A 12,458-nucleotide genomic window follows, 5' to 3' on the forward strand; every position below is an offset into this window, starting at 1 on the left:
AAAATGATGCATTAAACTAATTGGAAAAACTTTGGGTGCTTTGGGTGCTCTGTTAGTGCTCAGCGGAGTTGAAGAAAAGCCACGAGAAGTGATCAAAGGAGTGTGTGATGTGGAAGGAATTAGAGAGTGGATGTAATTGAATTTAGAGGCTGAGTAATCGGAAAAAATAAAATAAAAACAGTGACTTATGAGTTATATAAATTACCGTATTATAATGGAAAATGCGAGCGCACAATCGTAAATTTAATCATAACGGAAATTTCAGCTCTAACAATGGGAAATAAAAAATATTGACAGCAACGGAAACAATTAAAAATAGTAAAATATGAAAAAAAGTGAGAAAATAAATGCATATTTAAAGTCAACAGCCAATAAATTTTAAATGCCCAATCTTCTAAAAGTGCCACAAAATAATTACAAATATTTTATTTTCTGCATATAAATCCGCAATTGTAACCTCGAGTTTAATAAGCAAACCACTTATTTCTCTCACAGTTTTCTAAACAATTACCCATGTTAATTCGTCACTAACCTTGGTCAAAGTTTTTGCTTGTTTACACAAGAGTGTCAAAATCGGCCAGACAAGTAAACAAGAAAGCAAGAGCAAATATTTTAACAGAAATTGAAGCAATCAGCAAGCTAAGCCTAAGATATTCCCAAGAAGTTCGTGAGAAAATGGAACATTATTATTTAAATAAAAAAGGTCAAGGGACCCTAGCAAGCGATTTAATGCAAATAAAGCAGGTTGAGGGTAAATTAAGAGCACAGATAAGGCAGTTGATAATGTGGTGTTGATTGGACTCGGGGGAATTTTAAGAGGTAAGAAAACTGAGTGGAGGGGGATCCCGCAATGCTCACATAATTGAAAAATAGATTTCTCTACACTCGGCTGAGAATTTGTGAATGCTTTCAGCATATTTATGTGCATACGGGGGATCCGACTGTGTATTCGGCCAGCTGTCCAAGAATCTAGGCCGCTTAAATTGCTCCCCGTTCTCTACACATATAAACTTCGACTATATTTAGATTTCTATTATATATGCATACTACTTGGCGTATGAGTAATGTTCCAAAAACTGATTAATGAAAACAAATTGTTAACTTAATACGACTTTAGAAAGACTTAGCTTATTAGAATTGTTAGTATACATTAAACGTGCTTTTATGAAAAAATCCCATTAGAACAAAACATATACAAACAATAAAACTATTAAATCCACGCTGATCTGGAAACTCATAAACTGAAAAAAAGAGAAGAAGGGAAGTGCAAGCAAATATTTATACGTAACATTACGTAAGCTTATCAAAAAAAAATCCAAAAAACGAAGATTTGTTGTTATGCGCGAACTTAAATTATTTTGGATAAGCTTTATTATTATTTTTTGAATTAATAACTACTTTTAGTTGATTTAATATTTAATTTACCAGCAATTATTATATTTTCGTTTATATGATGTCATTAAGTGAACGCGACAATTATTTAATGAACTTGTATTAATGCAATTAAACAATTTATGAAGCGTGCTTATCTCGAATGAACCTTAATTATTTTTACTTTTCGAAGGCTAATTTCTTGACATTTAATAAAGTTATCAGATAACATAAAAACGATTCAAAGCTAAGTATTAAAAACAAAATAAAAGCTCTACCCATTAACTTGGTTAAAAATTACCTAACATTTTGCTTCTTATTAATATTTAAATTTAGGTCATTTAGTTTAAGGATAATAATGTTGTTTCATTTTATACTATTCAAATTCTCGATATACACCACTATTAACTCTCAATTTTCAAGTTCAAGATTTCCATTCACAAAAACAAAAGTTCAGCGTCCTATAAAAAATTAAAACAAACGGAATAAACTGCGAAAGCAAATTTCTTCATTGGAAACAATTATGACAAAAAAGAATATCGTGTTGCAATTGAATTTCATATGCAAATATATATTTGTCCGACCATTAAAAATTTCAATGACCTGCCCTACATATGACACGTTACAAAATTATAACGTGAAAAATGTAAAAAAAAGAATGAAAATTAATTGATTTATATTAATGAGATGACCAGAAATGCCAACAACTCTCGACACAAAGTCACATAACAAGCCGGAACAGAGAGAGAAAATGTAAAAATGTGAAAAAAAATTATGAAAATAATTAAGCCGCCAGCAGCTAAAACAACAGCAGGGCTTGACAAAAACTTAACAACTTTATGCTGCCGGTCTGGCAGGTCTGTAAGCTTAATTAACACTAGGATTGCGGTTGGAAAGGAGATTTCCGTGGGCGGAATGGCGAGCTGCCGGCGCTAAATGTCAACAATAAGCTCGAGTGCGGCTGTTGCACTCCTTGCTTTCCGGCCATTTCCATTTGCACCCATTTTGCAGTCCTTCGTTTTATGAATTTTGAGCAGCTTTCGCCTGCAGACTCTGCGGCAACAAATCTCCAGCGATATTCACGGAAATCGCTTAAATTGTGCAACCAAAATAAACGGATGGCGCGTTGAATTTATGCAAAAATGTAAAAAGTTTTACCGAATGGGCCACACTGCTCTGTCCTTTGAAACGTGTTGTTTTTTTGACTCCGGCAGGGAGCTTCATTGCGCATTCAAGTGGCCCCGTTTGGCAAATGAAAATGAAAATAAAACCGAAAACTTGGAAACACCGTCCATGCCCAATTGAGTTTGTTTCGGTTTCGGTTCGGGTTTGAAATATTGCCCCCGTTTCTTTATTTTTGGCCGGTCCCTGGATGATTTGACAAAAGTACTGCATTGGTTTTTTGAGGTTCGAATGTCTGGGTGGCATAGATTTTATTACCTTCACACAATTTTCATAGCCTAATTTGAGGAGTCGATATTTTGCTTATGCATCGCGTGCTGTTCGCGTGAAATAAAAACACGCCAAGCGCGTCCTATTAAAAGTCAAATAAAAAAGTCGCAGACACAGTGCCACATTGACAATAAGGGCAGGACCGAAAAGGACCTTTGGTTTTGTTTCTTCACACAAAACCACATAAAAGTAAATAGCGAGACGAGGTCGAACAGGAGAATTGAGGTTACCCTATATTTTAAACATTATTAAATATAATTAATTATACAATATAATAAGAAGTTAAGCTAATCTAGGGTCTTGACTTATGTGTTGAAAACAAGGAAAAACTTAAATTGGGGAAAATATTACCAAAAATTAAAGTCAATACTTTTTAACTTTATTTTTTAAGTCCAAAATGCTCTGTTTCATTTTGTATACTCGATTTTAATGTTGCCCATTTTTGTTTGTAATTGTTTATTTGGTCTCCAAAAATATATGGTAAAACAACATATGGCGCAAATTAAACTATGTTAAACAATTGCAATCAACATACTTATTGAAGTAAGTTCAAAATACCATAACTGAGATACATATTGCCACAAATTTCCATTTTTACCGCTGACATTATATTGATTTAAAAACTAATTCTTCAAAAAATCAGCATGTGAAATGAGCGTATTAAATGCGCAGTCTGCAACATTAAGCAACTCAATTATATAGCACTCACAGACCACTCGATATATTTATTTGATCCTTCCGGAAGAGTAAAAAAGGAGAAAAGCCAGCGGTAATCAAGCCTCGCATTCCGCTTAAAATGAGCTAATTAAAGGACCATTTCGAATGGCCAACAAATTTTCGGTGTGCCAACCCTTCGGATCCGGATCCCCGCTTTTGCTGAGTGATTAATTTTCATATTTATAATAAAACGCTGAAAAGGTTGGACAAGCAAACACAGAAAAAAACACACAAACAGCCGAAAGGAAAAAGGAGAAAGAATAAATGAGAAAGCAGCAAAAAAAATAACAAAATGGCCTACACAAATGCCAGCAAATGGCTTTACAAGAAGGGCGGGATGAAGGAAAATCTGTTGAAAACATGCTCACTTTTATATGGTTTATATGCTCCATGGATCCCATATGAGCTGCATAATGAGTGGCATTGGGAGTGGGCGGCGGGGCAGAAAAGGGGCGTGGGATGTGCCCAACAAGTATAATTAACATTGAAAGCAGAGCGAGTGCGTCAAATGAGAAATGTGCAAACAAGTGTGGTGGGGTAGCGTGGGGTGGGAAATGTTTTAGGGGCTGTGTGTATGGGAGTGGGTGAACACACTCCAACACTCCTGCTCAATGGCCTTTCACGCACAAACACCTTTTGATATTAAAATTAAAATGGCAAAGAGACCTTTGTGCCTTAAGTCTGATTAAAGTGGGTAGCTGATACAGATTTACTCCGCTCAAACTATCGGCTGGCCAGCAATCCTCTCAAGCTTTTTTCCGTTTCACTTAAATGTGGGGAACACCCAAATCTCATTAAAGCACATAATTATATTTATTTCCACTGCAACTGTTGCACTGCGTTGAACCAGGCTTTTCCATTTGCGGCTTGTGGACTGTGGTTTAGTTTATTTACAGTTTGGTGGGAATTTTATAGATCGCCACTTCCGAATTGTTGCACATATTTGCATAGTTGCTATGCATTCAATTAATTTTGATTTATATTAGCTTGATTAGCTAGATTAGGTTGTTAATTAAATATAAACTAAAAAACTATAACTACTGATAATAGCAATTATAAAATGCAAACAAAATTAGTTTTTGTTTGACTTTCAGGCGTTTTTGATTGTTGACACAGTGAAATATATTGAAATTCTAATTTATTAAATTTGGTTTAATGACCTCATATAGTTTTTTCGGTGAATTACATTTGCCAACGTGGCAAAAAAACAAACAAAACTATAAAATTCTAAATATATTAATTGCACCATAGAATATGCATTGTTATAGCAACATACTAAGATGTAACGAAATACCAATTTTATTTAGCTTTTGAAAAATATAAATATGGTTATTTTTTTACGTTTATCTACAATAAATGTCAATGATCACAAATTTTATTCAGCTCTCTGTTTACCGTTGTTATAATTGCTTTGTAAAGTAAAATGAGCTTTTTCAATGGCTTAAAGTATGAACTTCTAAACTGTTCGTCGATGAATTATCTTTGATTGATTATTTAAAATTATTACAATTTTTGCATTACAATAATTACCCGTCATGATATTTTGAAAATTGCCTTTAATTTGGCCAAAAAAAACCAGACCCAGATGGTCAGTGTTGCGTAACAGCCAAGTTCCTTCTCCGGCAGATTAAATAAAATATCCTCTGGACAAAATGCGGGAGCTTAAAACGCAAAGTAAATACCAAAAACTAAAAACAATATCCGAAGCAGCGCGAGCCAAAACTTTTTATCAAGCGCTTAGTGGCACATCCGACAATTGAAGGGCGGACAGACGGAGAGGGACAGACAATGGGGCAGGGAAAGAGCGAGAGGGGGAATACCCTATTCTCGTCGGGATTTGGTTGCATGTACGCAAGTGGCACTCCAATTAAAATGATTGTCTTAATGCCGGGCAGAGCGTCAATGGCTATTACATAGCGTCGAGTTGATTCACTCAGTCTATTTTTTTTTTTTGAGAGTGCTCCATCCGGCTGTTGAGCCCCCAGTACCGCCCCCTCATTTTCCCATTCATCCATTCAGCCATTCATTCACTCAATCCATCCGTACAACAAAACTAAAATCATCACTTAATGTGCTGAAAATAACGCACTTGCACGTACTCGACTAATTTATTTGATTACCCTTACAATTACAGCGGGTTTTTTCTCTTTCACTACTCCAAACAAGAAAAACCACTTCTCTCGAGAAATTCCAGAGGTGATGATAGGGATGCCTTTGACTAATTTATTTTTTGAAGTTTTAGTGGAGCTCCCAAAATTAGTCTGTTGAAATTCTCGCTGCTTTTGTGCCCATTAGTCTAATCGGATTGTCAACTTTATGGGCAAATGGCGGCAATTGCATTATCTAATCGGTGTATTAGAAGAATCGTAAGCCCTGAAGTGTGTAGGCCATAATTTTAGAACTGGCGATAAGAAACACTTATTTATGGTTTTCGTTTCAGCTTAGATGAAAAGTTTAAGGGACCTTGTCAACGGTAGTACAAGCTTTTGATATTTGATTGTAACAATTCTCAGGCAAATATAATCTTATTTAAATAAAATTATATTAAAAATGCAATTATTCCCAATCAAAGAAATTTACTTAAATTCCTTACTGCTAATATGACCCCTCTTTTTAAATATTTCTACTTTTCATTATAAAGTTTTCTCGTAAACAAATAACACTCATTTTTATTATTTTTTTATATGTTCTACTATTTGAAAAAATTAGCTTGGACAATATAATTGTCCGCCATTTCACCCCTTTTCTTTATTAGATCCCAACTTCATCCAAATTAAACTCATTATGCCCCACTTGTCTGTCAAAGCTGCAGCTAATTTCCCCCTGCTCAGCAAAAGTTAGAAACTTAATTAACTCATTCCTTAACTACACTCCCTTCTCTTGTTCAGATTTTTGAATTATTTGGCCAAGTTTGACATTTAAAGCAATTTAGTTAAAGAAATTGCACAAAGTTTCTGGGGAAGCAAATGTATTGCAGAAAAAAGAACGAAAACTAGTACCATATAAATCACATGTCTTGAGCAATCATCGATACCAGAGTTATCGACGAAACTAGCCTGATTATAGAGAACAGTCTGGAGTGTTTGCGGTGGGATTATCTAATCAATTGCTCGACTCATAAATTAGAATCAACAGCTCTAGTTTGTGTTTCACCATATCCCAGAAATGCAGGAAACCATTGACTTCAATGGGTCTTCCCCCACCCAACATTAATGTTTTTGACTGATTCCGTTTAACTAGATGAACAAAGCACAAGCGTATCTCGTAGCTACTTATTTGCGTTCAAATTTCTAATTGAACACGCAAATTATGCTCGAAATGCCGGAAATGGAGATGGAAATGATTTGGGTGCAAGCAAACAAGGGTATCTCGAACATGTTTGCCAATGACCGAAAGACAAAGGCACATTTCTATTTGATGACCTCTCCCACTCGGCAGTCTCCATTTCGGTTTTTTCTTTATTCGGTTTGAGTTGTAAACATTTGCACAAAGCAAAACTGGAATTCTCCCAAAAGCGGGCTTAAAATCAATATTTAAATTGCAGGCAACTATTTTTGGAGGCCTTTGTGCACATAAAGAAATTTAGCATGAGTAATTGTGGTATCATGCAGCCTAAAGTTTAATAATTTTTACGTTTTTGCTTTTAATTAAATTCGATTGAGTGAATAAATAGCGTTAGATCTATTAGGCTTTCACATTTATCCACTATATAAAGCTATGTTTGTATGTTAACATAATGTGTTCTTATCAAAAAATAATTGTTAATTCTTTTTAAAATCAATCAGTTTCCCAGTAGTATTCTTTGAGTGCAAAACCTAGAAATTTTATTGGGTCTCCATCGTATCGCTGTGGCCCAACCATTATGGATATGTGTATTTGTGTTTGCCAAGAACAAAAGGAACTTTGCAGCAAAACCTTGGAACACTTTGTTGTGCGATAGAGACCGACAGACACATAGAGAAAGAGAGCGACCAACTAACGACTGTTGCTAATTTGTTGTTTAAGCCCTCGTGGTTTGTTTTGATTTGGTTTGTTTTTATTTGTATTTCCTTGTGGTATATATATACTTTTTTTTTTGCAGCTTCCATATTAATTAATAGCTTTGTTTTTTCCTCGCCCATTGTCATTTTTTGGCAATGAGCCCCGGGCTTTTGGCTTGATTAGCCTGGAAATGAAAATCAAGGCTTTAGCACAAATACGTTATTTCTTAAACGAACAAGCACAATTTGACTTTAAATGCTTTTCTTGCGGGCTTAAGGTATCTTTCAATTAATCTTGCAATGTAATTTGATTGAAAATTTTCAAGCTTATAATCCTTTTGGGCAAACTTATAATCTTTCAAGTTTTGCCAAAAGTTTGTCACTTGAAAAAATGTGGCCCGGAAAAGAGCAATTCAGCAAAAATGTAATAAAACTTTCTTTTAGCTGAAAGAAACCTGAAGGAAAAATGTGTATTCAATAGTAATAAACTTTCGAGGGCACTATTAGACCAATTAGTTGGGAATCCCATTCTCTTTTGTAAGGTTATCACATTTGATTTTAGTTTGTGCGTGATCCTTGGCCTAGCCTCATTGTTAATCACTCACTTATTATTATAATTATCAGCTTATCAGTTGACTGGCCTTGACAGGGTAAACTTTTTGGCCCGGTTTTATTGAAATTCTTTTCGTTTGGCCATTTGTTGACAGCATAAGATAAACGTGGTGTGGGCGGTGTTGCAGAGCCATAAATTGACCAAGTGACTAGTTGGCAGACTTAACTATGGCTTCACGATCAAACCCTATGACTTTGAAGAAAATGAACAAATTGTAAATCAAAAACTTAAGACAATATAATAAAACTTGAAGACAAATAGCTTTGTCAAGTTTCACTTTAAGTAAACAGATTGAGAGTTGGAAGTTTTTTATGAAGTACACGAAGAAATACGAAGTGATTTTGATATTTTCTGTTATTGTCAAGTAAAAAGAAATTCTTATTATTCTCTTGTTATTTCAGTTTTCTTTCCGTTCAATTGTGAATTTGATATCCTGTAATTTGTTGCTCTCACATTTCCATTTCTTCTTCCCAATTCGATTCCTTTAATCTCCAACTGAATCCCCAAAGGACATTTAGCCAGATGCGAAGCTCGTCCTGGTTGTTGTTTTTCTTTCGACTACATTCTTATCTAAACAAAAGACACAGGCCAATTTTCGGGTTTTTGGCTTCAATTAGATGAATACAGTAAATATTTGATTTTATTGAAGGTGTTTCTTTGGGAGGACTAAGGGTTTTGGGATCAAGTTGCTCCTTTGCATTTCGGTCTAACCATATTTTCCGCCTCAAAAGCGCTTCACTAACTGAAACTGGAAGTACGTTAAGTTTACTTTTTGGCTGCTCCTGCAAACTTTGTTGTTGCTATTAAAACTAGTTTAACTACGCGTCTAGAGAATGCCGGAATTAATTTTTTCCTTTCGCCGTACCCAACTTGACCAAGTTTGCCACTTTTTTTATTACCCTCGGCTTGGTTATTAAATGCAATCTCCTTTACGTGAAGGCGACATTAATAAGCCCTGAACGTGTGGCCGTATATATAAGCCGCCGTATATATTTGCGTGTGTACTGCAAGGACTGCGTTAAAGTTGACAGCCTGCCTAGATCCCTGCTGCCTTACATTAAATTAAATTTATATGCTTATTTATGAACTTGCAACAATGAAATATTTTTGCGACAAATAAAACTTGAGCCCAACGAGCTGGAAGATGGGTCGAAAAGGAGCGCCAGATGTGGTGGGCGCCGGCAGAAAGAGAAAGGTACAAAACGAACGAAAGAGACGGCAACATGAGGTGCGGCCAGTTGTAGTTTGATGGCTTTTGTAAATGGCGTTGGGAAAAAGTGAGAAAAGGAATGAAAAGAAAAGTTGGGCGGGTGGGCGTCATTTACGCCCAGCTGTATGCCTCATAAGAGTATTTTTGACGACTATCTAAGTATTTTGTTTGATTGCTTTTTTACGAAATGAGTTTTTGACTGACTAGTGTCATCGAAAATGAAACTTCAATATGAAGCAAATAATCATATTTATATGCACATGCAATAAGCAGGAAAAAGGGAATCGTTAAAGGTGATATAGGTTAAGTAAAGAGGATTAAGAAATGCCTTAAGCCCAAGTTATGGATTCAATAATCCCTTTTAAATGTTTCCTTAAATTTAATGGGTATCCTTTGAATACATAGATAAAAAGTCATGTTATTTCAGGATGTTCGTAGTCGTTTTATTAAAGTTTCTTTAGTTCTTCAATTGAAGTTTGTTATAATATTATATATATATTTTCACAAGGATTTTAGTAAATAATTTTAACAACAAAATTAAAGCTTTTAAAGTAACGGAAACTGCCAGAGTTACTTAAAACCTAGACTTATGACTTTGATTTAGCTGCCATTCTATTTATAAATTTAAAAGTAATTCGTTATTTTGCTTTTGTCACAAGGCAGCACCTTCATATTTAATTAAAATTCACACTTCTGGCACTTCAATGGTGACCCTTAACCCATTTTCGATACACACTCGCATATAATTTAATACCACAAATGCCATGGCGTAGCCTAATTGAGCCATTTAATTGTCATATAAATCTCGAATTTTATCGCTTTGAGGCAGCCAAAGGAGCAACCGCAGAGCCAGAAGTTCCCAGGAGACAATACAGAGTGGCTGGACAGCAATAACAACTTTAATTTGACTTCGCTGAACTTGAATCTGGCCATAAGAAGCGACTTCTTGTATATCGTAAACATTTACGATATTCAATAAACTTTTATTCCCGACTGGGCGGACATTTTAAAGTTTTTTTTTTTTCGCCGCCTGTGGACAAACTGGCGCTGGTAAAACAGTTAATTGAAGTGCGTACTAGAGGACAGAAGTGGCTTAAAAGCGGGGAAAAAGGGGCAAGCTTTATGGACTCCTGGGCAGTAGTTGGCTTCCCATTTTTTGGTTTGGTTCCTCTAACCTCTTTCTCCGTTCCCTTTTACGATTCCGTTGTCTCTTCTTTTCAGCCGACTAAGCTGCAACTCATGAGCGTACAAATTTAAGCCGTCGAGTCGGACTCGAAACCGTTTTCCACATCTAAAAATATTTTTTGTTTCAGCTCGTTTCTGCTTGCCTGCCCGACAAATTCCCAAAGCTGTAAATAAAATCGTGAGCATTTGTTCCACAATGTTGCAGCAGAATTTCAACTCAGTAAACTACATGGATGTTGCAAATAGGGATATACAATACCAGAGTGCATCTTTAGAACAAAGTGACAACAATTATTTATTTTATAGCAACTTATTTCAAATATATTAAATTAAAATAATATGTAATAGGTAAATGAGATATATTTTTTTTTTAATAGAAATAATTTGTTTGGGAGTGTATTTTCTAAATCGGCCTGTGCTAGCCATTCTTTCTTCAAACTTTTTTGTTTTCCTTAACGCTTGAAAAGATTTCCTTCTTGTGGCAAAGTTGACTTTAAGTTCTGCAATTCGGCTCGGTTATGATTCCATTCACTGGGCCGACAATTTCCATAGATTGTGGTTGTAATTGCTGCACGTTTTTGCATTAGCCTCATTTGGTCCTGCGGCCTCCATGTGAAACGTGTTCCAGCGCCCGAAAGTCGGCTGCAATTTGCAGCCTTTCTGCGCCTTGGCATGTTTGGTCTCCTTTAGCAACTTTCTATCTCTTCCCCGGCAAAGTGCTAGCAAACATTTTAAGCTCTTGGCAGGCCAACAGAAAACCGGGGAGAGAAGAGGGAGTGGCAGAACCAATTCCAATGCTCATTGCCAGGCTGTTGACATTTTAATAAAAATTATTCGCCGCATTGCAGGGGGATCAGTCGGGGGCGAGAATGCATTCGGGGAGGAAAAACCCCACTGCGATTGCGTTTTGCAGGAGCTGGAACGGGTAGACAAATGATTTGAAAGCGCATTCATTGCCAGCAAAATGTGTGCGAAAATTAATGCGAAAGCAACCATTCAAAGAATGCCGTAATGAAAACCGATAAACACTAGCAATGCAGCATTCCGAGTGAACGAGCACAATAAAACGGAATGATTAGGCTTAAAAGTCCCCCTATTTAAGAGGACTTTGGCCTTGCATATCGATTGTAAGATTTTCTATACAAGCAAAAGAAAAACAAAAATTAAACACGAATCTTATTAATAAAGCTAAAGGCTTGTGAGACTTTATATTATTAAATAAACTCTTTTTTGTAAATAGAGTATTTTTCATTCCTATGCAAATAATTACCGTGTTGCCATAACTATTATCCACTCTTCTTAACATTTTAACGCTCGGCTAATTTACGACATAATTAAAATACAACCGACGAAAATGAGAAAAAAATAAAATAGGCTAAATGTCACACTCTTAAAATATTACTACGAAAAAATTGGACACTCAGTCGTAAATTTTCACACAAAAAACGCAAACACATTGACCTCCAATAAACTGAGCATTTTTTCACATCAAATGGGAGAAAAGACAACAAAAATCAAATTGAGAAAAAGGAAAATATTCCAAATGCAAATGAAAAAGAGGGAGAGAAAAGAGGGCAAGGGAAAATAAGATGTAAGCAAATAAATTGCATTATCGTTGATTTGCAAAAAAATTTATTACATATAAACAAATTGCTGAGGCTACAAATCTATTGTTTGGATATTTGTGTCTGCGGGAAAAATGGCAAGCGACTACAACAAAAATCAAAAGGCAATCAAATCCTCAAATAACCCCAAACGAAAGAATTTGTGTAATATAATTCACTTTTACTATAGGGACACAAGGCATAAAAACCCCATGAAATGTTGCAGGAAAGAACCCGCTGGCATGACTGTATAAAATATTGGAAATGTTGGTTGTTAGGGTTGCCATTAGTCATCCTACTTATTTTAGAAAAGAAAAAGCGGGTGT

General features: G+C 35.4%; 1 protein-coding gene across 6 annotated transcripts in view; it reads left to right on the plus strand.

The window, feature by feature from the left end:
* Positions 1 to 12,458, plus strand: part of LOC128259909 (venom dipeptidyl peptidase 4) — an 86,167-nt gene that overhangs the window by 42,824 nt on the left and 30,885 nt on the right. The gene's annotated exons all lie outside the window — the stretch shown is intronic.

This window comes from Drosophila gunungcola (assembly GCF_025200985.1).
Source record: "Drosophila gunungcola strain Sukarami chromosome 3L unlocalized genomic scaffold, Dgunungcola_SK_2 000009F, whole genome shotgun sequence".
In the NCBI taxonomy this organism is placed as follows: Eukaryota; Metazoa; Arthropoda; class Insecta; order Diptera; family Drosophilidae; genus Drosophila; species Drosophila gunungcola.